General features: G+C 47.8%; 32 non-coding genes across 32 annotated transcripts; all 32 read left to right on the top strand.

Annotated features, from left to right (window-relative positions):
- The first annotated feature begins 387 nt into the window (after positions 1-387).
- Positions 388-506, top strand: LOC130812247 (5S ribosomal RNA). Its single transcript, XR_009041845.1, has one exon. It is a non-coding gene; the product is annotated as a 5S ribosomal RNA (ribosomal RNA).
- Positions 507-1,054: 548 nt separating this feature from the next.
- Positions 1,055-1,173, top strand: LOC130812235 (5S ribosomal RNA). The gene has a single exon (XR_009041834.1). It is a non-coding gene; the product is annotated as a 5S ribosomal RNA (ribosomal RNA).
- A 549-nt stretch (positions 1,174-1,722) lies between these two features.
- On the top strand, positions 1,723-1,841 carry LOC130812223 (5S ribosomal RNA). Its single transcript, XR_009041823.1, has one exon. It is a non-coding gene; the product is annotated as a 5S ribosomal RNA (ribosomal RNA).
- A 549-nt stretch (positions 1,842-2,390) lies between these two features.
- On the top strand, positions 2,391-2,509 carry LOC130811779 (5S ribosomal RNA). Its single transcript, XR_009041402.1, has one exon. It is a non-coding gene; the product is annotated as a 5S ribosomal RNA (ribosomal RNA).
- Positions 2,510-3,063: 554 nt separating this feature from the next.
- On the top strand, positions 3,064-3,182 carry LOC130812211 (5S ribosomal RNA). Its single transcript, XR_009041812.1, has one exon. It is a non-coding gene; the product is annotated as a 5S ribosomal RNA (ribosomal RNA).
- Positions 3,183-3,739: 557 nt separating this feature from the next.
- LOC130812200 (5S ribosomal RNA) lies at positions 3,740-3,858 on the top strand. The gene has a single exon (XR_009041801.1). It is a non-coding gene; the product is annotated as a 5S ribosomal RNA (ribosomal RNA).
- Positions 3,859-4,407: 549 nt separating this feature from the next.
- LOC130812189 (5S ribosomal RNA) lies at positions 4,408-4,526 on the top strand. Its single transcript, XR_009041790.1, has one exon. It is a non-coding gene; the product is annotated as a 5S ribosomal RNA (ribosomal RNA).
- Positions 4,527-5,074: 548 nt separating this feature from the next.
- LOC130812177 (5S ribosomal RNA) lies at positions 5,075-5,193 on the top strand. Its single transcript, XR_009041778.1, has one exon. It is a non-coding gene; the product is annotated as a 5S ribosomal RNA (ribosomal RNA).
- Positions 5,194-5,741: 548 nt separating this feature from the next.
- Positions 5,742-5,860, top strand: LOC130812166 (5S ribosomal RNA). Its single transcript, XR_009041767.1, has one exon. It is a non-coding gene; the product is annotated as a 5S ribosomal RNA (ribosomal RNA).
- A 548-nt stretch (positions 5,861-6,408) lies between these two features.
- Positions 6,409-6,527, top strand: LOC130812155 (5S ribosomal RNA). The gene has a single exon (XR_009041756.1). It is a non-coding gene; the product is annotated as a 5S ribosomal RNA (ribosomal RNA).
- Positions 6,528-7,075: 548 nt separating this feature from the next.
- Positions 7,076-7,194, top strand: LOC130812144 (5S ribosomal RNA). Its single transcript, XR_009041745.1, has one exon. It is a non-coding gene; the product is annotated as a 5S ribosomal RNA (ribosomal RNA).
- A 549-nt stretch (positions 7,195-7,743) lies between these two features.
- On the top strand, positions 7,744-7,862 carry LOC130811778 (5S ribosomal RNA). The gene has a single exon (XR_009041401.1). It is a non-coding gene; the product is annotated as a 5S ribosomal RNA (ribosomal RNA).
- Positions 7,863-8,416: 554 nt separating this feature from the next.
- LOC130812133 (5S ribosomal RNA) lies at positions 8,417-8,535 on the top strand. The gene has a single exon (XR_009041734.1). It is a non-coding gene; the product is annotated as a 5S ribosomal RNA (ribosomal RNA).
- Positions 8,536-9,091: 556 nt separating this feature from the next.
- LOC130812121 (5S ribosomal RNA) lies at positions 9,092-9,210 on the top strand. The gene has a single exon (XR_009041723.1). It is a non-coding gene; the product is annotated as a 5S ribosomal RNA (ribosomal RNA).
- A 548-nt stretch (positions 9,211-9,758) lies between these two features.
- On the top strand, positions 9,759-9,877 carry LOC130812109 (5S ribosomal RNA). The gene has a single exon (XR_009041712.1). It is a non-coding gene; the product is annotated as a 5S ribosomal RNA (ribosomal RNA).
- A 549-nt stretch (positions 9,878-10,426) lies between these two features.
- LOC130812098 (5S ribosomal RNA) lies at positions 10,427-10,545 on the top strand. The gene has a single exon (XR_009041701.1). It is a non-coding gene; the product is annotated as a 5S ribosomal RNA (ribosomal RNA).
- A 548-nt stretch (positions 10,546-11,093) lies between these two features.
- LOC130811777 (5S ribosomal RNA) lies at positions 11,094-11,212 on the top strand. Its single transcript, XR_009041400.1, has one exon. It is a non-coding gene; the product is annotated as a 5S ribosomal RNA (ribosomal RNA).
- Positions 11,213-11,766: 554 nt separating this feature from the next.
- LOC130812086 (5S ribosomal RNA) lies at positions 11,767-11,885 on the top strand. The gene has a single exon (XR_009041690.1). It is a non-coding gene; the product is annotated as a 5S ribosomal RNA (ribosomal RNA).
- Positions 11,886-12,442: 557 nt separating this feature from the next.
- LOC130812074 (5S ribosomal RNA) lies at positions 12,443-12,561 on the top strand. The gene has a single exon (XR_009041679.1). It is a non-coding gene; the product is annotated as a 5S ribosomal RNA (ribosomal RNA).
- A 556-nt stretch (positions 12,562-13,117) lies between these two features.
- On the top strand, positions 13,118-13,236 carry LOC130811754 (5S ribosomal RNA). Its single transcript, XR_009041378.1, has one exon. It is a non-coding gene; the product is annotated as a 5S ribosomal RNA (ribosomal RNA).
- Positions 13,237-13,788: 552 nt separating this feature from the next.
- Positions 13,789-13,907, top strand: LOC130811708 (5S ribosomal RNA). The gene has a single exon (XR_009041337.1). It is a non-coding gene; the product is annotated as a 5S ribosomal RNA (ribosomal RNA).
- A 551-nt stretch (positions 13,908-14,458) lies between these two features.
- Positions 14,459-14,577, top strand: LOC130812062 (5S ribosomal RNA). The gene has a single exon (XR_009041667.1). It is a non-coding gene; the product is annotated as a 5S ribosomal RNA (ribosomal RNA).
- A 548-nt stretch (positions 14,578-15,125) lies between these two features.
- On the top strand, positions 15,126-15,244 carry LOC130812051 (5S ribosomal RNA). Its single transcript, XR_009041656.1, has one exon. It is a non-coding gene; the product is annotated as a 5S ribosomal RNA (ribosomal RNA).
- Positions 15,245-15,793: 549 nt separating this feature from the next.
- LOC130812039 (5S ribosomal RNA) lies at positions 15,794-15,912 on the top strand. Its single transcript, XR_009041645.1, has one exon. It is a non-coding gene; the product is annotated as a 5S ribosomal RNA (ribosomal RNA).
- Positions 15,913-16,461: 549 nt separating this feature from the next.
- On the top strand, positions 16,462-16,580 carry LOC130812028 (5S ribosomal RNA). The gene has a single exon (XR_009041634.1). It is a non-coding gene; the product is annotated as a 5S ribosomal RNA (ribosomal RNA).
- A 549-nt stretch (positions 16,581-17,129) lies between these two features.
- LOC130812016 (5S ribosomal RNA) lies at positions 17,130-17,248 on the top strand. Its single transcript, XR_009041623.1, has one exon. It is a non-coding gene; the product is annotated as a 5S ribosomal RNA (ribosomal RNA).
- A 549-nt stretch (positions 17,249-17,797) lies between these two features.
- Positions 17,798-17,916, top strand: LOC130812005 (5S ribosomal RNA). The gene has a single exon (XR_009041612.1). It is a non-coding gene; the product is annotated as a 5S ribosomal RNA (ribosomal RNA).
- A 549-nt stretch (positions 17,917-18,465) lies between these two features.
- Positions 18,466-18,584, top strand: LOC130811749 (5S ribosomal RNA). Its single transcript, XR_009041373.1, has one exon. It is a non-coding gene; the product is annotated as a 5S ribosomal RNA (ribosomal RNA).
- Positions 18,585-19,138: 554 nt separating this feature from the next.
- Positions 19,139-19,257, top strand: LOC130811972 (5S ribosomal RNA). The gene has a single exon (XR_009041582.1). It is a non-coding gene; the product is annotated as a 5S ribosomal RNA (ribosomal RNA).
- Positions 19,258-19,806: 549 nt separating this feature from the next.
- On the top strand, positions 19,807-19,925 carry LOC130811748 (5S ribosomal RNA). The gene has a single exon (XR_009041372.1). It is a non-coding gene; the product is annotated as a 5S ribosomal RNA (ribosomal RNA).
- Positions 19,926-20,478: 553 nt separating this feature from the next.
- On the top strand, positions 20,479-20,597 carry LOC130811859 (5S ribosomal RNA). The gene has a single exon (XR_009041479.1). It is a non-coding gene; the product is annotated as a 5S ribosomal RNA (ribosomal RNA).
- Positions 20,598-21,146: 549 nt separating this feature from the next.
- On the top strand, positions 21,147-21,265 carry LOC130811747 (5S ribosomal RNA). Its single transcript, XR_009041371.1, has one exon. It is a non-coding gene; the product is annotated as a 5S ribosomal RNA (ribosomal RNA).
- Positions 21,266-21,558: the final 293 nt, after the last annotated feature.

Below are 21,558 nucleotides of genomic sequence, written 5' to 3'. Positions count from 1 at the left end.
CTCGAAAGGTAGGACCCGTTGAGGCGGGTCGATGCGCATGCGAACAAATTGTTCGAAAGAGGCGTGCATCGGTGCGTTCGCGTAAGCGGAAATTGCAACGGATCCCGTCGGAACTCCCCGCGGAAGCGTGCCCGGCGTGGATGGCCTCTTGATTTCCAAGTGTTGCGCGGATTTCTTAAATATTTCGTCGTTTTTTTGTTGCGAGTTCTTTTGTGAATCGGACTCTTTTGTGAATCGGACAATACCAGGAGGGTGAAAAACAGTATTTGGGAAGAAGAAGGCTCGAAATAAGGGGTCTCGGTTGCGAATTTACGAGCTTCGGAATGCTCTGGTTTTTTACTTTTGGGCGGCAACGCGCATGTAATCAAATTGTTACGGTGATTGAACGGGTGCGATCATACCAGCACTAATGCACCGGATCCCATCAGAACTCCGCAGTTAAGCGTGCTTGGGCGAGAGTAGTACTAGGATGGGTGACCTCCTGGGAAGTCCTCGTGTTGCACCCCTTTTTCCGTTCTTTTTTTTTTTTTTTAATTTTTTTTTTTTTTTGTTTCCGCTGCACTTGAGCAAGAGCCATTTCAGTGATTATGGTAATATAATCCTTGGAAGTAATTTTATTTATAAAATTATAACTCGCAACCGGGCCCCGGCCTCGAATTCACGGGCACTCGAAAGGTAGGACCCGTTGAGGCGGGTCGATGCGCATGCGAACGAATTGTTCGAAAGAGGCGTGCATCGGTGCGTTCGCGTAAGCGGAAATTGCACCGGATCCCGTCGGAACTCCCCGCGGAAGCGTGCCCGGCGTGGATGGCCTCTTGATTTCCAAGTGTTGCGCGGATTTCTTAAATATTTCGTCGTTTTTTTGTTGCGAGTTCTTTTGTGAATCGGACTCTTTTGTGAATCGGACAATACCAGGAGGGTGAAAAACAGTATTTGGGAAGAAGAAGGCTCGAAATAAGGGGTCTCGGTTGCGAATTTACGAGCTTCGGAATGCTCTGGTTTTTTACTTTTGGGCGGCAACGCGCATGTAATCAAATTGTTACGGTGATTGAACGGGTGCGATCATACCAGCACTAATGCACCGGATCCCATCAGAACTCCGCAGTTAAGCGTGCTTGGGCGAGAGTAGTACTAGGATGGGTGACCTCCTGGGAAGTCCTCGTGTTGCACCCCTTTTTCCGTTCTTTTTTTTTTTTTTTAATTTTTTTTTTTTTTTTGTTTCCGCTGCACTTGAGCAAGAGCCATTTCAGTGATTATGGTAATATAATCCTTGGAAGTAATTTTATTTATAAAATTATAGCTCGCAACCAGGTCCCGACCTCGAATTCACGGGCACTCGAAAGGTAGGACCCGTTGAGGCGGGTCGATGCGCATGCGAACGAACTGTTCGAAAGAGGCGTGCATCGGTGCGTTCGCGTAAGCGGAAATTGCACCGGATCCCGTCGGAACTCCCCGCGGAAGCGTGCCCGGCGTGGATGGCCTCTTGATTTCCAAGTGTTGCGCGGATTTCTTAAATATTTCGTCGTTTTTTTGTTGCGAGTTCTTTTGTGAATCGGACTCTTTTGTGAATCGGACAATACCAGGAGGGTGAAAAACAGTATTTGGGAAGAAGAAGGCTCGAAATAAGGGGTCTCGGTTGCGAATTTACGAGCTTCGGAATGCTCTGGTTTTTTACTTTTGGGCGGCAACGCGCATGTAATCAAATTGTTACGGTGATTGAACGGGTGCGATCATACCAGCACTAATGCACCGGATCCCATCAGAACTCCGCAGTTAAGCGTGCTTGGGCGAGAGTAGTACTAGGATGGGTGACCTCCTGGGAAGTCCTCGTGTTGCACCCCTTTTTCCGTTCTTTTTTTTTTTTTTTAATTTTTTTTTTTTTTTTGTTTCCGCTGCACTTGAGCAAGAGCCATTTCAGTGATTATGGTAATATAATCCTTGGAAGTAATTTTATTTATAAAATTATAACTCGCAACCGGGCCCCGGCCTCGAATTCACGGGCACTCGAAAGGTAGGACCCGTTGAGGCGGGTCGATGCGCATGCGAACGAATTGTTCGAAAGAGGCGTGCATCGGTGCGTTCGCGTAAGCGGAAATTGCACCGGATCCCGTCGGAACTCCCCGCGGAAGCGTGCCCGGCGTGGATGGCCTCTTGATTTCCAAGTGTTGCGCGGATTTCTTAAATATTTCGTCGTTTTTTTGTTGCGAGTTCTTTTGTGAATCGGACTCTTTTGTGAATCGGACAATACCAGGAGGGTGAAAAACAGTATTTGGGAAGAAGAAGGCTCGAAATAAGGGGTCTCGGTTGCGAATTTACGAGCTTCGGAATGCTCTGGATTTTTACTTTTGGGCGGCAACGCGCATGTAATCAAATTGTTACGGTGAATGAACGGGTGCGATCATACCAGCACTAATGCACCGGATCCCATCAGAACTCCGCAGTGAAACGTGCTTGGGCGAGAGTAGTACTAGGATGGGTGACCTCCTGGGAAGTCCTCGTGTTGCACCCCTTTTTCCGTTCTTTTTTTTTTTTTATTTTATTTTTTTTTTGTTTCCGCTGCACTTGAGCAAGAGCCATTTCAGTGATTATGGTAATATAATCCTTGGAAGTAATTTTATTTATAAAATTATAGCTCGCAACCGGGTCCAGACCTCGAATTCACGGGCACTCGAAAGGTAGGACCCGTTGAGGCGGGTCGATGCGCATGCGAACGAACTGTTCGAAAGAGGCGTGCATCGGTGCGTTCGCGTAAGCGGAAATTGCACCGGATCCCGTCGGAACTCCCCGCGGAAGCGTGCCCGGCGTGGATGGCCTCTTGATTTCCAAGTGTTGCGCAGATTTCTTAAATATTTCGTCGTTTTTTTGTTGCGAGTTCACCTGGCTTTTACAGCCGGCGGACTCTTTTGTGAATCGGACAATACCGGGAGGGTGAAAAACAGTATTTGGGAAGAAGAAGGCTCGAAATAAGGGGTCTCGGTTGCGAATTTACGAGCTTCGGAATGCTCTGGATTTTTACTTTTGGGCGGCAACGCGCATGTAATCAAATTGTTACGGTGATTGAACGGGTGCGATCATACCAGCACTAATGCACCGGATCCCATCAGAACTCCGCAGTTAAGCGTGCTTGGGCGAGAGTAGTACTAGGATGGGTGACCTCCTGGGAAGTCCTCGTGTTGCACCCCTTTTTCCGTTCTTTTTTTTTTTTTTTAATTTTTTTTTTTTTTTGTTTCCGCTGCACTTGAGCAAGAGCCATTTCAGTGATTATGGTAATATAATCCTTGGAAGTAATTTTATTTATAAAATTATAGCTCGCAACCGGGTCCCGACCTCGAATTCACGGGCACTCGAAAGGTAGGACCCGTTGAGGCGGGTCGATGCGCATGCGAACGAACTGTTCGAAAGAGGCGTGCATCGGTGCGTTCGCGTAAGCGGAAATTGCACCGGATCCCGTCGGAACTCCCCGCGGAAGCGTGCCCGGCGTGGATGGCCTCTTGATTTCCAAGTGTTGCGCGGATTTCTTAAATATTTCGTCGTTTTTTTGTTGCGAGTTCACCTGGCTTTTACAGCCGGCGGACTCTTTTGTGAATCGGACAATATCGATAGGGTGAAAAAACAGTATTTGGGAAGAAGAAGGCTCGAAATAAGGGGTCTCGGTTGCGAATTTACGAGCTTCGGAATGCTCTGGTTTTTACTTTTGGGCGGCAACGCGCATGTAATCAAATTGTTACGGTGAATGAACGGGTGCGATCATACCAGCACTAATGCACCGGATCCCATCAGAACTCCGCAGTTAAGCGTGCTTGGGCGAGAGTAGTACTAGGATGGGTGACCTCCTGGGAAGTCCTCGTGTTGCACCCCTTTTTCCGTTCTTTTTTTTTTTTAATTTTTTTTTTGTTTCCGCTACACTTGAGCAAGAGCCATTTCAGTGATTATGGTAATATAATCCTCGGAAGTAATTTTATTTATAAAATTATAACTCGCAACCGGGTCCCGACCTCGAATTCACGGGCACTCGAAAGGTAGGACCCGTTGAGGCGGGTCGATGCGCATGCGAACGAACTGTTCGAAAGAGGCGTGCATCGGTGCGTTCGTGTAAGCGGAAATTGCACCGGATCCCGTCGGAACTCCCCGCGGAAGCGTGCCCGGCGTGGATGGCCTATTGATTTCCAAGTGTTGCGCGGATTTCTTAAATACTTCGTCGTTTTTTTGTTGCGAGTTCACCTGGCTTTTACAGCCGGCGGACTCTTTTGTGAATCGGACAATATCGATAGGGTGAAAAAACAGTATTTGGGAAGAAGAAGGCTCGAAATAAGGGGTCTCGGTTGCGAATTTACGAGCTTCGGAATGCTCTGGTTTTTACTTTTGGGCGGCAACGCGCATGTAATCAAATTGTTACGGTGAATGAACGGGTGCGATCATACCAGCACTAATGCACCGGATCCCATCAGAACTCCGCAGTTAAGCGTGCTTGGGCGAGAGTAGTACTAGGATGGGTGACCTCCTGGGAAGTCCTCGTGTTGCACCCCTTTTTCCGTTCTTTTTTTTTTTAATTTTTTTTTTGTTTCCGCTACACTTGAGCAAGAGCCATTTCAGTGATTATGGTAATATAATCCTCGGAAGTAATTTTATTTATAAAATTATAACTCGCAACCGGGTCCCGACCTCGAATTCACGGGCACTCGAAAGGTAGGACCCGTTGAGGCGGGTCGATGCGCATGCGAACGAACTGTTCGAAAGAGGCGTGCATCGGTGCGTTCGTGTAAGCGGAAATTGCACCGGATCCCGTCGGAACTCCCCGCGGAAGCGTGCCCGGCGTGGATGGCCTATTGATTTCCAAGTGTTGCGCGGATTTCTTAAATACTTCGTCGTTTTTTTGTTGCGAGTTCACCTGGCTTTTACAGCCGGCGGACTCTTTTGTGAATCGGACAATATCGATAGGGTGAAAAAACAGTATTTGGGAAGAAGAAGGCTCGAAATAAGGGGTCTCGGTTGCGAATTTACGAGCTTCGGAATGCTCTGGTTTTTACTTTTGGGCGGCAACGCGCATGTAATCAAATTGTTACGGTGAATGAACGGGTGCGATCATACCAGCACTAATGCACCGGATCCCATCAGAACTCCGCAGTTAAGCGTGCTTGGGCGAGAGTAGTACTAGGATGGGTGACCTCCTGGGAAGTCCTCGTGTTGCACCCCTTTTTCCGTTCTTTTTTTTTTTAATTTTTTTTTTGTTTCCGCTACACTTGAGCAAGAGCCATTTCAGTGATTATGGTAATATAATCCTCGGAAGTAATTTTATTTATAAAATTATAACTCGCAACCGGGTCCCGACCTCGAATTCACGGGCACTCGAAAGGTAGGACCCGTTGAGGCGGGTCGATGCGCATGCGAACGAACTGTTCGAAAGAGGCGTGCATCGGTGCGTTCGTGTAAGCGGAAATTGCACCGGATCCCGTCGGAACTCCCCGCGGAAGCGTGCCCGGCGTGGATGGCCTATTGATTTCCAAGTGTTGCGCGGATTTCTTAAATACTTCGTCGTTTTTTTGTTGCGAGTTCACCTGGCTTTTACAGCCGGCGGACTCTTTTGTGAATCGGACAATATCGATAGGGTGAAAAAACAGTATTTGGGAAGAAGAAGGCTCGAAATAAGGGGTCTCGGTTGCGAATTTACGAGCTTCGGAATGCTCTGGTTTTTACTTTTGGGCGGCAACGCGCATGTAATCAAATTGTTACGGTGAATGAACGGGTGCGATCATACCAGCACTAATGCACCGGATCCCATCAGAACTCCGCAGTTAAGCGTGCTTGGGCGAGAGTAGTACTAGGATGGGTGACCTCCTGGGAAGTCCTCGTGTTGCACCCCTTTTTCCGTTCTTTTTTTTTTTAATTTTTTTTTTGTTTCCGCTACACTTGAGCAAGAGCCATTTCAGTGATTATGGTAATATAATCCTCGGAAGTAATTTTATTTATAAAATTATAACTCGCAACCGGGTCCCGACCTCGAATTCACGGGCACTCGAAAGGTAGGACCCGTTGAGGCGGGTCGATGCGCATGCGAACGAACTGTTCGAAAGAGGCGTGCATCGGTGCGTTCGTGTAAGCGGAAATTGCACCGGATCCCGTCGGAACTCCCCGCGGAAGCGTGCCCGGCGTGGATGGCCTATTGATTTCCAAGTGTTGCGCGGATTTCTTAAATACTTCGTCGTTTTTTTGTTGCGAGTTCACCTGGCTTTTACAGCCGGCGGACTCTTTTGTGAATCGGACAATATCGATAGGGTGAAAAAACAGTATTTGGGAAGAAGAAGGCTCGAAATAAGGGGTCTCGGTTGCGAATTTACGAGCTTCGGAATGCTCTGGTTTTTACTTTTGGGCGGCAACGCGCATGTAATCAAATTGTTACGGTGAATGAACGGGTGCGATCATACCAGCACTAATGCACCGGATCCCATCAGAACTCCGCAGTTAAGCGTGCTTGGGCGAGAGTAGTACTAGGATGGGTGACCTCCTGGGAAGTCCTCGTGTTGCACCCCTTTTTCCGTTCTTTTTTTTTTTTTTTAATTTTTTTTTTTTTTTGTTTCCGCTGCACTTGAGCAAGAGCCATTTCAGTGATTATGGTAATATAATCCTTGGAAGTAATTTTATTTATAAAATTATAGCTCGCAACCAGGTCCCGACCTCGAATTCACGGGCACTCGAAAGGTAGGACCCGTTGAGGCGGGTCGATGCGCATGCGAACGAACTGTTCGAAAGAGGCGTGCATCGGTGCGTTCGCGTAAGCGGAAATTGCACCGGATCCCGTCGGAACTCCCCGCGGAAGCGTGCCCGGCGTGGATGGCCTCTTGATTTCCAAGTGTTGCGCGGATTTCTTAAATATTTCGTCGTTTTTTTGTTGCGAGTTCTTTTGTGAATCGGACTCTTTTGTGAATCGGACAATACCAGGAGGGTGAAAAACAGTATTTGGGAAGAAGAAGGCTCGAAATAAGGGGTCTCGGTTGCGAATTTACGAGCTTCGGAATGCTCTGGTTTTTTACTTTTGGGCGGCAACGCGCATGTAATCAAATTGTTACGGTGATTGAACGGGTGCGATCATACCAGCACTAATGCACCGGATCCCATCAGAACTCCGCAGTTAAGCGTGCTTGGGCGAGAGTAGTACTAGGATGGGTGACCTCCTGGGAAGTCCTCGTGTTGCACCCCTTTTTCCGTTCTTTTTTTTTTTTTTTAATTTTTTTTTTTTTTTTGTTTCCGCTGCACTTGAGCAAGAGCCATTTCAGTGATTATGGTAATATAATCCTTGGAAGTAATTTTATTTATAAAATTATAACTCGCAACCGGGCCCCGGCCTCGAATTCACGGGCACTCGAAAGGTAGGACCCGTTGAGGCGGGTCGATGCGCATGCGAACGAATTGTTCGAAAGAGGCGTGCATCGGTGCGTTCGCGTAAGCGGAAATTGCACCGGATCCCGTCGGAACTCCCCGCGGAAGCGTGCCCGGCGTGGATGGCCTCTTGATTTCCAAGTGTTGCGCGGATTTCTTAAATATTTCGTCGTTTTTTTGTTGCGAGTTCTTTTGTGAATCGGACTCTTTTGTGAATCGGACAATACCAGGAGGGTGAAAAACAGTATTTGGGAAGAAGAAGGCTCGAAATAAGGGGTCTCGGTTGCGAATTTACGAGCTTCGGAATGCTCTGGATTTTTACTTTTGGGCGGCAACGCGCATGTAATCAAATTGTTACGGTGAATGAACGGGTGCGATCATACCAGCACTAATGCACCGGATCCCATCAGAACTCCGCAGTGAAACGTGCTTGGGCGAGAGTAGTACTAGGATGGGTGACCTCCTGGGAAGTCCTCGTGTTGCACCCCTTTTTCCGTTCTTTTTTTTTTTTTATTTTATTTTTTTTTTGTTTCCGCTGCACTTGAGCAAGAGCCATTTCAGTGATTATGGTAATATAATCCTTGGAAGTAATTTTATTTATAAAATTATAGCTCGCAACCGGGTCCAGACCTCGAATTCACGGGCACTCGAAAGGTAGGACCCGTTGAGGCGGGTCGATGCGCATGCGAACGAACTGTTCGAAAGAGGCGTGCATCGGTGCGTTCGCGTAAGCGGAAATTGCACCGGATCCCGTCGGAACTCCCCGCGGAAGCGTGCCCGGCGTGGATGGCCTCTTGATTTCCAAGTGTTGCGCAGATTTCTTAAATATTTCGTCGTTTTTTTGTTGCGAGTTCACCTGGCTTTTACAGCCGGCGGACTCTTTTATGAATCGGACAATACCGGGAGGGTGAAAAACAGTATTTGGGAAGAAGAAGGCTCGAAATAAGGGGTCTCGGTTGCGAATTTACGAGCTTCGGAATGCTCTGGATTTTTACTTTTGGGCGGCAACGCGCATGTAATCAAATTGTTACGGTGATTGAACGGGTGCGATCATACCAGCACTAATGCACCGGATCCCATCAGAACTCCGCAGTTAAGCGTGCTTGGGCGAGAGTAGTACTAGGATGGGTGACCTCCTGGGAAGTCCTCGTGTTGCACCCCTTTTTCCGTTCTTTTTTTTTTTTTTAATTTTTTTTTTTTTTTGTTTCCGCTGCACTTGAGCAAGAGCCATTTCAGTGATTATGGTAATATAATCCTTGGAAGTAATTTTATTTATAAAATTATAGCTCGCAACCGGGTCCCGACCTCGAATTCACGGGCACTCGAAAGGTAGGACCCGTTGAGGCGGGTCGATGCGCATGCGAACGAACTGTTCGAAAGAGGCGTGCATCGGTGCGTTCGTGTAAGCGGAAATTGCACCGGATCCCGTCGGAACTCCCCGCGGAAGCGTGCCCGGCGTGGATGGCCTATTGATTTCCAAGTGTTGCGCGGATTTCTTAAATACTTCGTCGTTTTTTTGTTGCGAGTTCACCTGGCTTTTACAGCCGGCGGACTCTTTTGTGAATCGGACAATATCGATAGGGTGAAAAAACAGTATTTGGGAAGAAGAAGGCTCGAAATAAGGGGTCTCGGTTGCGAATTTACGAGCTTCGGAATGCTCTGGTTTTTACTTTTGGGCGGCAACGCGCATGTAATCAAATTGTTACGGTGAATGAACGGGTGCGATCATACCAGCACTAATGCACCGGATCCCATCAGAACTCCGCAGTTAAGCGTGCTTGGGCGAGAGTAGTACTAGGATGGGTGACCTCCTGGGAAGTCCTCGTGTTGCACCCCTTTTTCCGTTCTTTTTTTTTTTAATTTTTTTTTTGTTTCCGCTACACTTGAGCAAGAGCCATTTCAGTGATTATGGTAATATAATCCTCGGAAGTAATTTTATTTATAAAATTATAACTCGCAACCGGGTCCCGACCTCGAATTCACGGGCACTCGAAAGGTAGGACCCGTTGAGGCGGGTCGATGCGCATGCGAACGAACTGTTCGAAAGAGGCGTGCATCGGTGCGTTCGTGTAAGCGGAAATTGCACCGGATCCCGTCGGAACTCCCCGCGGAAGCGTGCCCGGCGTGGATGGCCTATTGATTTCCAAGTGTTGCGCGGATTTCTTAAATACTTCGTCGTTTTTTTGTTGCGAGTTCACCTGGCTTTTACAGCCGGCGGACTCTTTTGTGAATCGGACAATATCGATAGGGTGAAAAAACAGTATTTGGGAAGAAGAAGGCTCGAAATAAGGGGTCTCGGTTGCGAATTTACGAGCTTCGGAATGCTCTGGTTTTTACTTTTGGGCGGCAACGCGCATGTAATCAAATTGTTACGGTGAATGAACGGGTGCGATCATACCAGCACTAATGCACCGGATCCCATCAGAACTCCGCAGTTAAGCGTGCTTGGGCGAGAGTAGTACTAGGATGGGTGACCTCCTGGGAAGTCCTCGTGTTGCACCCCTTTTTCCGTTCTTTTTTTTTTTTTTTAATTTTTTTTTTTTTTTTGTTTCCGCTGCACTTGAGCAAGAGCCATTTCAGTGATTATGGTAATATAATCCTTGGAAGTAATTTTATTTATAAAATTATAGCTCGCAACCAGGTCCCGACCTCGAATTCACGGGCACTCGAAAGGTAGGACCCGTTGAGGCGGGTCGATGCGCATGCGAACGAACTGTTCGAAAGAGGCGTGCATCGGTGCGTTCGCGTAAGCGGAAATTGCACCGGATCCCGTCGGAACTCCCCGCGGAAGCGTGCCCGGCGTGGATGGCCTCTTGATTTCCAAGTGTTGCGCGGATTTCTTAAATATTTCGTCGTTTTTTTGTTGCGAGTTCTTTTGTGAATCGGACTCTTTTGTGAATCGGACAATACCAGGAGGGTGAAAAACAGTATTTGGGAAGAAGAAGGCTCGAAATAAGGGGTCTCGGTTGCGAATTTACGAGCTTCGGAATGCTCTGGTTTTTTACTTTTGGGCGGCAACGCGCATGTAATCAAATTGTTACGGTGATTGAACGGGTGCGATCATACCAGCACTAATGCACCGGATCCCATCAGAACTCCGCAGTTAAGCGTGCTTGGGCGAGAGTAGTACTAGGATGGGTGACCTCCTGGGAAGTCCTCGTGTTGCACCCCTTTTTCCGTTCTTTTTTTTTTTTTTTAATTTTTTTTTTTTTTTGTTTCCGCTGCACTTGAGCAAGAGCCATTTCAGTGATTATGGTAATATAATCCTTGGAAGTAATTTTATTTATAAAATTATAACTCGCAACCGGGCCCCGGCCTCGAATTCACGGGCACTCGAAAGGTAGGACCCGTTGAGGCGGGTCGATGCGCATGCGAACGAATTGTTCGAAAGAGGCGTGCATCGGTGCGTTCGCGTAAGCGGAAATTGCACCGGATCCCGTCGGAACTCCCCGCGGAAGCGTGCCCGGCGTGGATGGCCTCTTGATTTCCAAGTGTTGCGCGGATTTCTTAAATATTTCGTCGTTTTTTTGTTGCGAGTTCTTTTGTGAATCGGACTCTTTTGTGAATCGGACAATACCAGGAGGGTGAAAAACAGTATTTGGGAAGAAGAAGGCTCGAAATAAGGGGTCTCGGTTGCGAATTTACGAGCTTCGGAATGCTCTGGATTTTTACTTTTGGGCGGCAACGCGCATGTAATCAAATTGTTACGGTGAATGAACGGGTGCGATCATACCAGCACTAATGCACCGGATCCCATCAGAACTCCGCAGTGAAACGTGCTTGGGCGAGAGTAGTACTAGGATGGGTGACCTCCTGGGAAGTCCTCGTGTTGCACCCCTTTTTCCGTTCTTTTTTTTTTTTTATTTTATTTTTTTTTTGTTTCCGCTGCACTTGAGCAAGAGCCATTTCAGTGATTATGGTAATATAATCCTTGGAAGTAATTTTATTTATAAAATTATAGCTCGCAACCGGGTCCAGACCTCGAATTCACGGGCACTCGAAAGGTAGGACCCGTTGAGGCGGGTCGATGCGCATGCGAACGAACTGTTCGAAAGAGGCGTGCATCGGTGCGTTCGCGTAAGCGGAAATTGCACCGGATCCCGTCGGAACTCCCCGCGGAAGCGTGCCCGGCGTGGATGGCCTCTTGATTTCCAAGTGTTGCGCAGATTTCTTAAATATTTCGTCGTTTTTTTGTTGCGAGTTCACCTGGCTTTTACAGCCGGCGGACTCTTTTGTGAATCGGACAATACCGGGAGGGTGAAAAACAGTATTTGGGAAGAAGAAGGCTCGAAATAAGGGGTCTCGGTTGCGAATTTACGAGCTTCGGAATGCTCTGGATTTTTACTTTTGGGCGGCAACGCGCATGTAATCAAATTGTTACGGTGATTGAACGGGTGCGATCATACCAGCACTAATGCACCGGATCCCATCAGAACTCCGCAGTTAAGCGTGCTTGGGCGAGAGTAGTACTAGGATGGGTGACCTCCTGGGAAGTCCTCGTGTTGCACCCCTTTTTCCGTTCTTTTTTTTTTTTTTTAATTTTTTTTTTTTTTTGTTTCCGCTGCACTTGAGCAAGAGCCATTTCAGTGATTATGGTAATATAATCCTTGGAAGTAATTTTATTTATAAAATTATAGCTCGCAACCGGGTCCCGACCTCGAATTCACGGGCACTCGAAAGGTAGGACCCGTTGAGGCGGGTCGATGCGCATGCGAACGAACTGTTCGAAAGAGGCGTGCATCGGTGCGTTCGCGTAAGCGGAAATTGCACCGGATCCCGTCGGAACTCCCCGCGGAAGCGTGCCCGGCGTGGATGGCCTCTTGATTTCCAAGTGTTGCGCGGATTTCTTAAATATTTCGTCGTTTTTTTGTTGCGAGTTCACCTGGCTTTTACAGCCGGCGGACTCTTTTGTGAATCGGACAATACCGGGAGGGTGAAAAACAGTATTTGGGAAGAAGAAGGCTCGAAATAAGGGGTCTCGGTTGCGAATTTACGAGCTTCGGAATGCTCTGGATTTTTACTTTTGGGCGGCAACGCGCATGTAATCAAATTGTTACGGTGATTGAACGGGTGCGATCATACCAGCACTAATGCACCGGATCCCATCAGAACTCCGCAGTTAAGCGTGCTTGGGCGAGAGTAGTACTAGGATGGGTGACCTCCTGGGAAGTCCTCGTGTTGCACCCCTTTTTCCGTTCTTTTTTTTTTTTTTTAATTTTTTTTTTTTTTGTTTCCGCTGCACTTGAGCAAGAGCCATTTCAGTGATTATGGTAATATAATCCTTGGAAGTAATTTTATTTATAAAATTATAGCTCGCAACCGGGTCCCGACCTCGAATTCACGGGCACTCGAAAGGTAGGACCCGTTGAGGCGGGTCGATGCGCATGCGAACGAACTGTTCGAAAGAGGCGTGCATCGGTGCGTTCGCGTAAGCGGAAATTGCACCGGATCCCGTCGGAACTCCCCGCGGAAGCGTGCCCGGCGTGGATGGCCTCTTGATTTCCAAGTGTTGCGCGGATTTCTTAAATATTTCGTCGTTTTTTTGTTGCGAGTTCACCTGGCTTTTACAGCCGGCGGACTCTTTTGTGAATCGGACAATACCGGGAGGGTGAAAAACAGTATTTGGGAAGAAGAAGGCTCGAAATAAGGGGTCTCGGTTGCGAATTTACGAGCTTCGGAATGCTCTGGATTTTTACTTTTGGGCGGCAACGCGCATGTAATCAAATTGTTACGGTGAATGAACGGGTGCGATCATACCAGCACTAATGCACCGGATCCCATCAGAACTCCGCAGTGAAGCGTGCTTGGGCGAGAGTAGTACTAGGATGGGTGACCTCCTGGGAAGTCCTCGTGTTGCACCCCTTTTTCCGTTCTTTTTTTTTTTATTTTATTTTTTTTTTGTTTCCGCTGCACTTGAGCAAGAGCCATTTCAGTGATTATGGTAATATAATCCTGGGAAGTAATTTTATTTATAAAATTATAGCTCGCAACCGGGTCCAGACCTCGAATTCACGGGCACTCGAAAGGTAGGACCCGTTGAGGCGGGTCGATGCGCATGCGAACGAACTGTTCGAAAGAGGCGTGCATCGGTGCGTTCGTGTAAGCGGAAATTGCACCGGATCCCGTCGGAACTCCCCGCGGAAGCGTGCCCGGCGTGGATGGCCTATTGATTTCCAAGTGTTGCGCGGATTTCTTAAATACTTCGTCGTTTTTTTGTTGCGAGTTCACCTGGCTTTTACAGCCGGCGGACTCTTTTGTGAATCGGACAATACCGGGAGGATGAAAAACAGTATTTGGGAAGAAGAAGGCTCGAAATAAGGGGTCTCGGTTGCGAATTTACGAGCTTCGGAATGCTCTGGTTTTTTACTTTTGGGCGGCAACGCGCATGTAATCAAATTGTTACGGTGAATGAACGGGTGCGATCATACCAGCACTAATGCACCGGATCCCATCAGAACTCCGCAGTTAAGCGTGCTTGGGCGAGAGTAGTACTAGGATGGGTGACCACCTGGGAAGTCCTCGTGTTGCACCCCTTTTTCCGTTCTTTTTTTTTTATTATTTTTTTTTTTTGTTTCCGCTACACTTGAGCAAGAGCCATTTCAGTGATTATGGTAATATAATCCTCGGAAGTAATTTTATTTATAAAATTATAACTCGCAACCGGGTCCCGACCTCGAATTCACGGGCACTCGAAAGGTAGGACCCGTTGAGGCGGGTCGATGCGCATGCGAACGAACTGTTCGAAAGAGGCGTGCATCGGTGCGTTCGTGTAAGCGGAAATTGCACCGGATCCCGTCGGAACTCCCCGCGGAAGCGTGCCCGGCGTGGATGGCCTATTGATTTCCAAGTGTTGCGCGGATTTCTTAAATACTTCGTCGTTTTTTTGTTGCGAGTTCACCTGGCTTTTACAGCCGGCGGACTCTTTTGTGAATCGGACAATATCGATAGGGTGAAAAAACAGTATTTGGGAAGAAGAAGGCTCGAAATAAGGGGTCTCGGTTGCGAATTTACGAGCTTCGGAATGCTCTGGTTTTTACTTTTGGGCGGCAACGCGCATGTAATCAAATTGTTACGGTGAATGAACGGGTGCGATCATACCAGCACTAATGCACCGGATCCCATCAGAACTCCGCAGTTAAGCGTGCTTGGGCGAGAGTAGTACTAGGATGGGTGACCTCCTGGGAAGTCCTCGTGTTGCACCCCTTTTTCCGTTCTTTTTTTTTTTAATTTTTTTTTTGTTTCCGCTACACTTGAGCAAGAGCCATTTCAGTGATTATGGTAATATAATCCTCGGAAGTAATTTTATTTATAAAATTATAACTCGCAACCGGGTCCCGACCTCGAATTCACGGGCACTCGAAAGGTAGGACCCGTTGAGGCGGGTCGATGCGCATGCGAACGAACTGTTCGAAAGAGGCGTGCATCGGTGCGTTCGTGTAAGCGGAAATTGCACCGGATCCCGTCGGAACTCCCCGCGGAAGCGTGCCCGGCGTGGATGGCCTATTGATTTCCAAGTGTTGCGCGGATTTCTTAAATACTTCGTCGTTTTTTTGTTGCGAGTTCACCTGGCTTTTACAGCCGGCGGACTCTTTTGTGAATCGGACAATATCGATAGGGTGAAAAAACAGTATTTGGGAAGAAGAAGGCTCGAAATAAGGGGTCTCGGTTGCGAATTTACGAGCTTCGGAATGCTCTGGTTTTTACTTTTGGGCGGCAACGCGCATGTAATCAAATTGTTACGGTGAATGAACGGGTGCGATCATACCAGCACTAATGCACCGGATCCCATCAGAACTCCGCAGTTAAGCGTGCTTGGGCGAGAGTAGTACTAGGATGGGTGACCTCCTGGGAAGTCCTCGTGTTGCACCCCTTTTTCCGTTCTTTTTTTTTTTTAATTTTTTTTTTGTTTCCGCTACACTTGAGCAAGAGCCATTTCAGTGATTATGGTAATATAATCCTCGGAAGTAATTTTATTTATAAAATTATAGCTCGCAACCGGGTCCCGACCTCGAATTCACGGGCACTCGAAAGGTAGGACCCGTTGAGGCGGGTCGATGCGCATGCGAACGAACTGTTCGAAAGAGGCGTGCATCGGTGCGTTCGTGTAAGCGGAAATTGCACCGGATCCCGTCGGAACTCCCCGCGGAAGCGTGCCCGGCGTGGATGGCCTATTGATTTCCAAGTGTTGCGCGGATTTCTTAAATACTTCGTCGTTTTTTTGTTGCGAGTTCACCTGGCTTTTACAGCCGGCGGACTCTTTTGTGAATCGGACAATATCGATAGGGTGAAAAAACAGTATTTGGGAAGAAGAAGGCTCGAAATAAGGGGTCTCGGTTGCGAATTTACGAGCTTCGGAATGCTCTGGTTTTTACTTTTGGGCGGCAACGCGCATGTAATCAAATTGTTACGGTGAATGAACGGGTGCGATCATACCAGCACTAATGCACCGGATCCCATCAGAACTCCGCAGTTAAGCGTGCTTGGGCGAGAGTAGTACTAGGATGGGTGACCTCCTGGGAAGTCCTCGTGTTGCACCCCTTTTTCCGTTCTTTTTTTTTTTAATTTTTTTTTTGTTTCCGCTACACTTGAGCAAGAGCCATTTCAGTGATTATGGTAATATAATCCTCGGAAGTAATTTTATTTATAAAATTATAACTCGCAACCGGGTCCCGACCTCGAATTCACGGGCACTCGAAAGGTAGGACCCGTTGAGGCGGGTCGATGCGCATGCGAACGAACTGTTCGAAAGAGGCGTGCATCGGTGCGTTCGTGTAAGCGGAAATTGCACCGGATCCCGTCGGAACTCCCCGCGGAAGCGTGCCCGGCGTGGATGGCCTATTGATTTCCAAGTGTTGCGCGGATTTCTTAAATACTTCGTCGTTTTTTTTGTTGCGAGTTCACCTGGCTTTTACAGCCGGCGGACTCTTTTGTGAATCGGACAATATCGATAGGGTGAAAAAACAGTATTTGGGAAGAAGAAGGCTCGAAATAAGGGGTCTCGGTTGCGAATTTACGAGCTTCGGAATGCTCTGGTTTTTACTTTTGGGCGGCAACGCGCATGTAATCAAATTGTTACGGTGAATGAACGGGTGCGATCATACCAGCACTAATGCACCGGATCCCATCAGAACTCCGCAGTTAAGCGTGCTTGGGCGAGAGTAGTACTAGGATGGGTGACCTCCTGGGAAGTCCTCGTGTTGCACCCCTTTTTCCGTTCTTTTTTTTTTTTAATTTTTTTTTTGTTTCCGCTACACTTGAGCAAGAGCCATTTCAGTGATTATGGTAATATAATCCTCGGAAGTAATTTTATTTATAAAATTATAGCTCGCAACCGGGTCCCGACCTCGAATTCACGGGCACTCGAAAGGTAGGACCCGTTGAGGCGGGTCGATGCGCATGCGAACGAACTGTTCGAAAGAGGCGTGCATCGGTGCGTTCGTGTAAGCGGAAATTGCACCGGATCCCGTCGGAACTCCCCGCGGAAGCGTGCCCGGCGTGGATGGCCTATTGATTTCCAAGTGTTGCGCGGATTTCTTAAATACTTCGTCGTTTTTTTGTTGCGAGTTCACCTGGCTTTTACAGCCGGCGGACTCTTTTGTGAATCGGACAATATCGATAGGGTGAAAAAACAGTATTTGGGAAGAAGAAGGCTCGAAATAAGGGGTCTCGGTTGCGAATTTACGAGCTTCGGAATGCTCTGGTTTTTACTTTTGGGCGGCAACGCGCATGTAATCAAATTGTTACGGTGAATGAACGGGTGCGATCATACCAGCACTAATGCACCGGATCCCATCAGAACTCCGCAGTTAAGCGTGCTTGGGCGAGAGTAGTACTAGGATGGGTGACCTCCTGGGAAGTCCTCGTGTTGCACCCCTTTTTCCGTTCTTTTTTTTTTTAATTTTTTTTTTGTTTCCGCTACACTTGAGCAAGAGCCATTTCAGTGATTATGGTAATATAATCCTCGGAAGTAATTTTATTTATAAAATTATAACTCGCAACCGGGTCCCGACCTCGAATTCACGGGCACTCGAAAGGTAGGACCCGTTGAGGCGGGTCGATGCGCATGCGAACGAACTGTTCGAAAGAGGCGTGCATCGGTGCGTTCGTGTAAGCGGAAATTGCACCGGATCCCGTCGGAACTCCCCGCGGAAGCGTGCCCGGCGTGGATGGCCTATTGATTTCCAAGTGTTGCGCGGATTTCTTAAATACTTCGTCGTTTTTTTTGTTGCGAGTTCACCTGGCTTTTACAGCCGGCGGACTCTTTTGTGAATCGGACAATATCGATAGGGTGAAAAAACAGTATTTGGGAAGAAGAAGGCTCGAAATAAGGGGTCTCGGTTGCGAATTTACGAGCTTCGGAATGCTCTGGTTTTTACTTTTGGGCGGCAACGCGCATGTAATCAAATTGTTACGGTGAATGAACGGGTGCGATCATACCAGCACTAATGCACCGGATCCCATCAGAACTCCGCAGTTAAGCGTGCTTGGGCGAGAGTAGTACTAGGATGGGTGACCTCCTGGGAAGTCCTCGTGTTGCACCCCTTTTTCCGTTCTTTTTTTTTTTTAATTTTTTTTTTGTTTCCGCTACACTTGAGCAAGAGCCATTTCAGTGATTATGGTAATATAATCCTCGGAAGTAATTTTATTTATAAAATTATAGCTCGCAACCGGGTCCCGACCTCGAATTCACGGGCACTCGAAAGGTAGGACCCGTTGAGGCGGGTCGATGCGCATGCGAACGAACTGTTCGAAAGAGGCGTGCATCGGTGCGTTCGTGTAAGCGGAAATTGCACCGGATCCCGTCGGAACTCCCCGCGGAAGCGTGCCCGGCGTGGATGGCCTATTGATTTCCAAGTGTTGCGCGGATTTCTTAAATACTTCGTCGTTTTTTTGTTGCGAGTTCACCTGGCTTTTACAGCCGGCGGACTCTTTTGTGAATCGGACAATACCGGGATGATGAAAAACAGTATTTGGGAAGAAGAAGGCTCGAAATAAGGGGTCTCGGTTGCGAATTTACGAGCTTCGGAATGCTCTGGTTTTTTACTTTTGGGCGGCAACGCGCATGTAATCAAATTGTTACGGTGAATGAACGGGTGCGATCATACCAGCACTAATGCACCGGATCCCATCAGAACTCCGCAGTTAAACGTGCTTGGGCGAGAGTAGTACTAGGATGGGTGACCACCTGGGAAGTCCTCGTGTTGCACCCCTTTTTCCGTTCTTTTTTTTTTTTAATTTTTTTTTTTTTTTGTTTCCGCTACACTTGAGCAAGAGCCATTTCAGTGATTATGGTAATATAATCCTCGGAAGTAATTTTATTTATAAAATTATAACTCGCAACCGGGTCCCGACCTCGAATTCACGGGCACTCGAAAGGTAGGACCCGTTGAGGCGGGTCGATGCGCATGCGAACGAACTGTTCGAAAGAGGCGTGCATCGGTGCGTTCGTGTAAGCGGAAATTGCACCGGATCCCGTCGGAACTCCCCGCGGAAGCGTGCCCGGCGTGGATGGCCTATTGATTTCCAAGTGTTGCGCGGATTTCTTAAATACTTCGTCGTTTTTTTGTTGCGAGTTCACCTGGCTTTTACAGCCGGCGGACTCTTTTGTGAATCGGACAATATCGATAGGGTGAAAAAACAGTATTTGGGAAGAAGAAGGCTCGAAATAAGGGGTCTCGGTTGCGAATTTACGAGCTTCGGAATGCTCTGGTTTTTACTTTTGGGCGGCAACGCGCATGTAATCAAATTGTTACGGTGAATGAACGGGTGCGATCATACCAGCACTAATGCACCGGATCCCATCAGAACTCCGCAGTTAAGCGTGCTTGGGCGAGAGTAGTACTAGGATGGGTGACCTCCTGGGAAGTCCTCGTGTTGCACCCCTTTTTCCGTTCTTTTTTTTTTTTAATTTTTTTTTTGTTTCCGCTACACTTGAGCAAGAGCCATTTCAGTGATTATGGTAATATAATCCTCGGAAGTAATTTTATTTATAAAATTATAACTCGCAACCGGGTCCCGACCTCGAATTCACGGGCACTCGAAAGGTAGGACCCGTTGAGGCGGGTCGATGCGCATGCGAACGAACTGTTCGAAAGAGGCGTGCATCGGTGCGTTCGTGTAAGCGGAAATTGCACCGGATCCCGTCGGAACTCCCCGCGGAAGCGTGCCCGGCGTGGATGGCCTATTGATTTCCAAGTGTTGCGCGGATTTCTTAAATACTTCGTCGTTTTTTTGTTGCGAGTTCACCTGGCTTTTACAGCCGGCGGACTCTTTTGTGAATCGGACAATACCGGGAGGATGAAAAACAGTATTTGGGAAGAAGAAGGCTCGAAATAAGGGGTCTCGGTTGCGAATTTACGAGCTTCGGAATGCTCTGGTTTTTTACTTTTGGGCGGCAACGCGCATGTAATCAAATTGTTACGGTGAATGAACGGGTGCGATCATACCAGCACTAATGCACCGGATCCCATCAGAACTCCGCAGTTAAACGTGCTTGGGCGAGAGTAGTACTAGGATGGGTGACCACCTGGGAAGTCCTCGTGTTGCACCCCTTTTTCCGTTCTTTTTTTTTTTAATTTTTTTTTTTTTTTGTTTCCGCTACACTTGAGCAAGAGCCATTTCAGTGATTATGGTAATATAATCCTCGGAAGTAATTTTATTTATAAAATTATAACTCGCAACCGGGTCCCGACCTCGAATTCACGGGCACTCGAAAGGTAGGACCCGTTGAGGCGGGTCGATGCGCATGCGAACGAACTGTTCGAAAGAGGCGTGCATCGGTGCGTTCGTGTAAGCGGAAATTGCACCGGATCCCGTCGGAACTCCCCGCGGAAGCGTGCCCGGCGTGGATGGCCTATTGATTTCCAAGTGTTGCGCGGATTTCTTAAATACTTCGTCGTTTTTTTGTTGCGAGTTCACCTGGCTTTTACAGCCGGCGGACTCTTTTGTGAATCGGACAATATCGATAGGGTGAAAAAACAGTATTTGGGAAGAAGAAGGCTCGAAATAAGGGGTCTCGGTTGCGAATTTACGAGCTTCGGAATGCTCTGGTTTTTACTTTTGGGCGGCAACGCGCATGTAATCAAATTGTTACGGTGAATGAACGGGTGCGATCATACCAGCACTAATGCACCGGATCCCATCAGAACTCCGCAGTTAAGCGTGCTTGGGCGAGAGTAGTACTAGGATGGGTGACCTCCTGGGAAGTCCTCGTGTTGCACCCCTTTTTCCGTTCTTTTTTTTTTTTAATTTTTTTTTTGTTTCCGCTACACTTGAGCAAGAGCCATTTCAGTGATTATGGTAATATAATCCTCGGAAGTAATTTTATTTATAAAATTATAACTCGCAACCGGGTCCCGACCTCGAATTCACGGGCACTCGAAAGGTAGGACCCGTTGAGGCGGGTCGATGCGCATGCGAACGAACTGTTCGAAAGAGGCGTGCATCGGTGCGTTTGTGTAAGCGGAAATTGCACCGGATCCCGTCGGAACTCCCCGCGGAAGCGTGCCCGGCGTGGATGGCCTATTGATTTCCAAGTGTTGCGCGGATTTCTTAAATACTTCGTCGTTTTTTTGTTGCGAGTTCACCTGGCTTTTACAGCCGGCGGACTCTTTTGTGAATCGGACAATACCGGGAGGATGAAAAACAGTATTTGGGAAGAAGAAGGCTCGAAATAAGGGGTCTCGGTTGCGAATTTACGAGCTTCGGAATGCTCTGGTTTTTTACTTTTGGGCGGCAACGCGCATGTAATCAAATTGTTACGGTGAATGAACGGGTGCGATCATACCAGCACTAATGCACCGGATCCCATCAGAACTCCGCAGTTAAACGTGCTTGGGCGAGAGTAGTACTAGGATGGGTGACCACCTGGGAAGTCCTCGTGTTGCACCCCTTTTTCCGTTCTTTTTTTTTTTTAATTTTTTTTTTTTTTTGTTTCCGCTACACTTGAGCAAGAGCCATTTCAGTGATTATGGTAATATAATCCTCGGAAGTAATTTTATTTATAAAATTATAACTCGCAACCGGGTCCCGACCTCGAATTCACGGGCACTCGAAAGGTAGGACCCGTTGAGGCGGGTCGATGCGCATGCGAACGAACTGTTCGAAAGAGGCGTGCATCGGTGCGTTCGTGTAAGCGGAAATTGCACCGGATCCCGTCGGAACTCCCCGCGGAAGCGTGCCCGG

Source organism: Amaranthus tricolor, chromosome 4 (genome assembly GCF_026212465.1).
Source record: "Amaranthus tricolor cultivar Red isolate AtriRed21 chromosome 4, ASM2621246v1, whole genome shotgun sequence".
Taxonomy (NCBI): Eukaryota; Viridiplantae; Streptophyta; class Magnoliopsida; order Caryophyllales; family Amaranthaceae; genus Amaranthus; species Amaranthus tricolor.
Note: the sequence above shows the minus strand (reverse complement) of the source record. Positions and strands in the feature narration are given on the sequence as shown.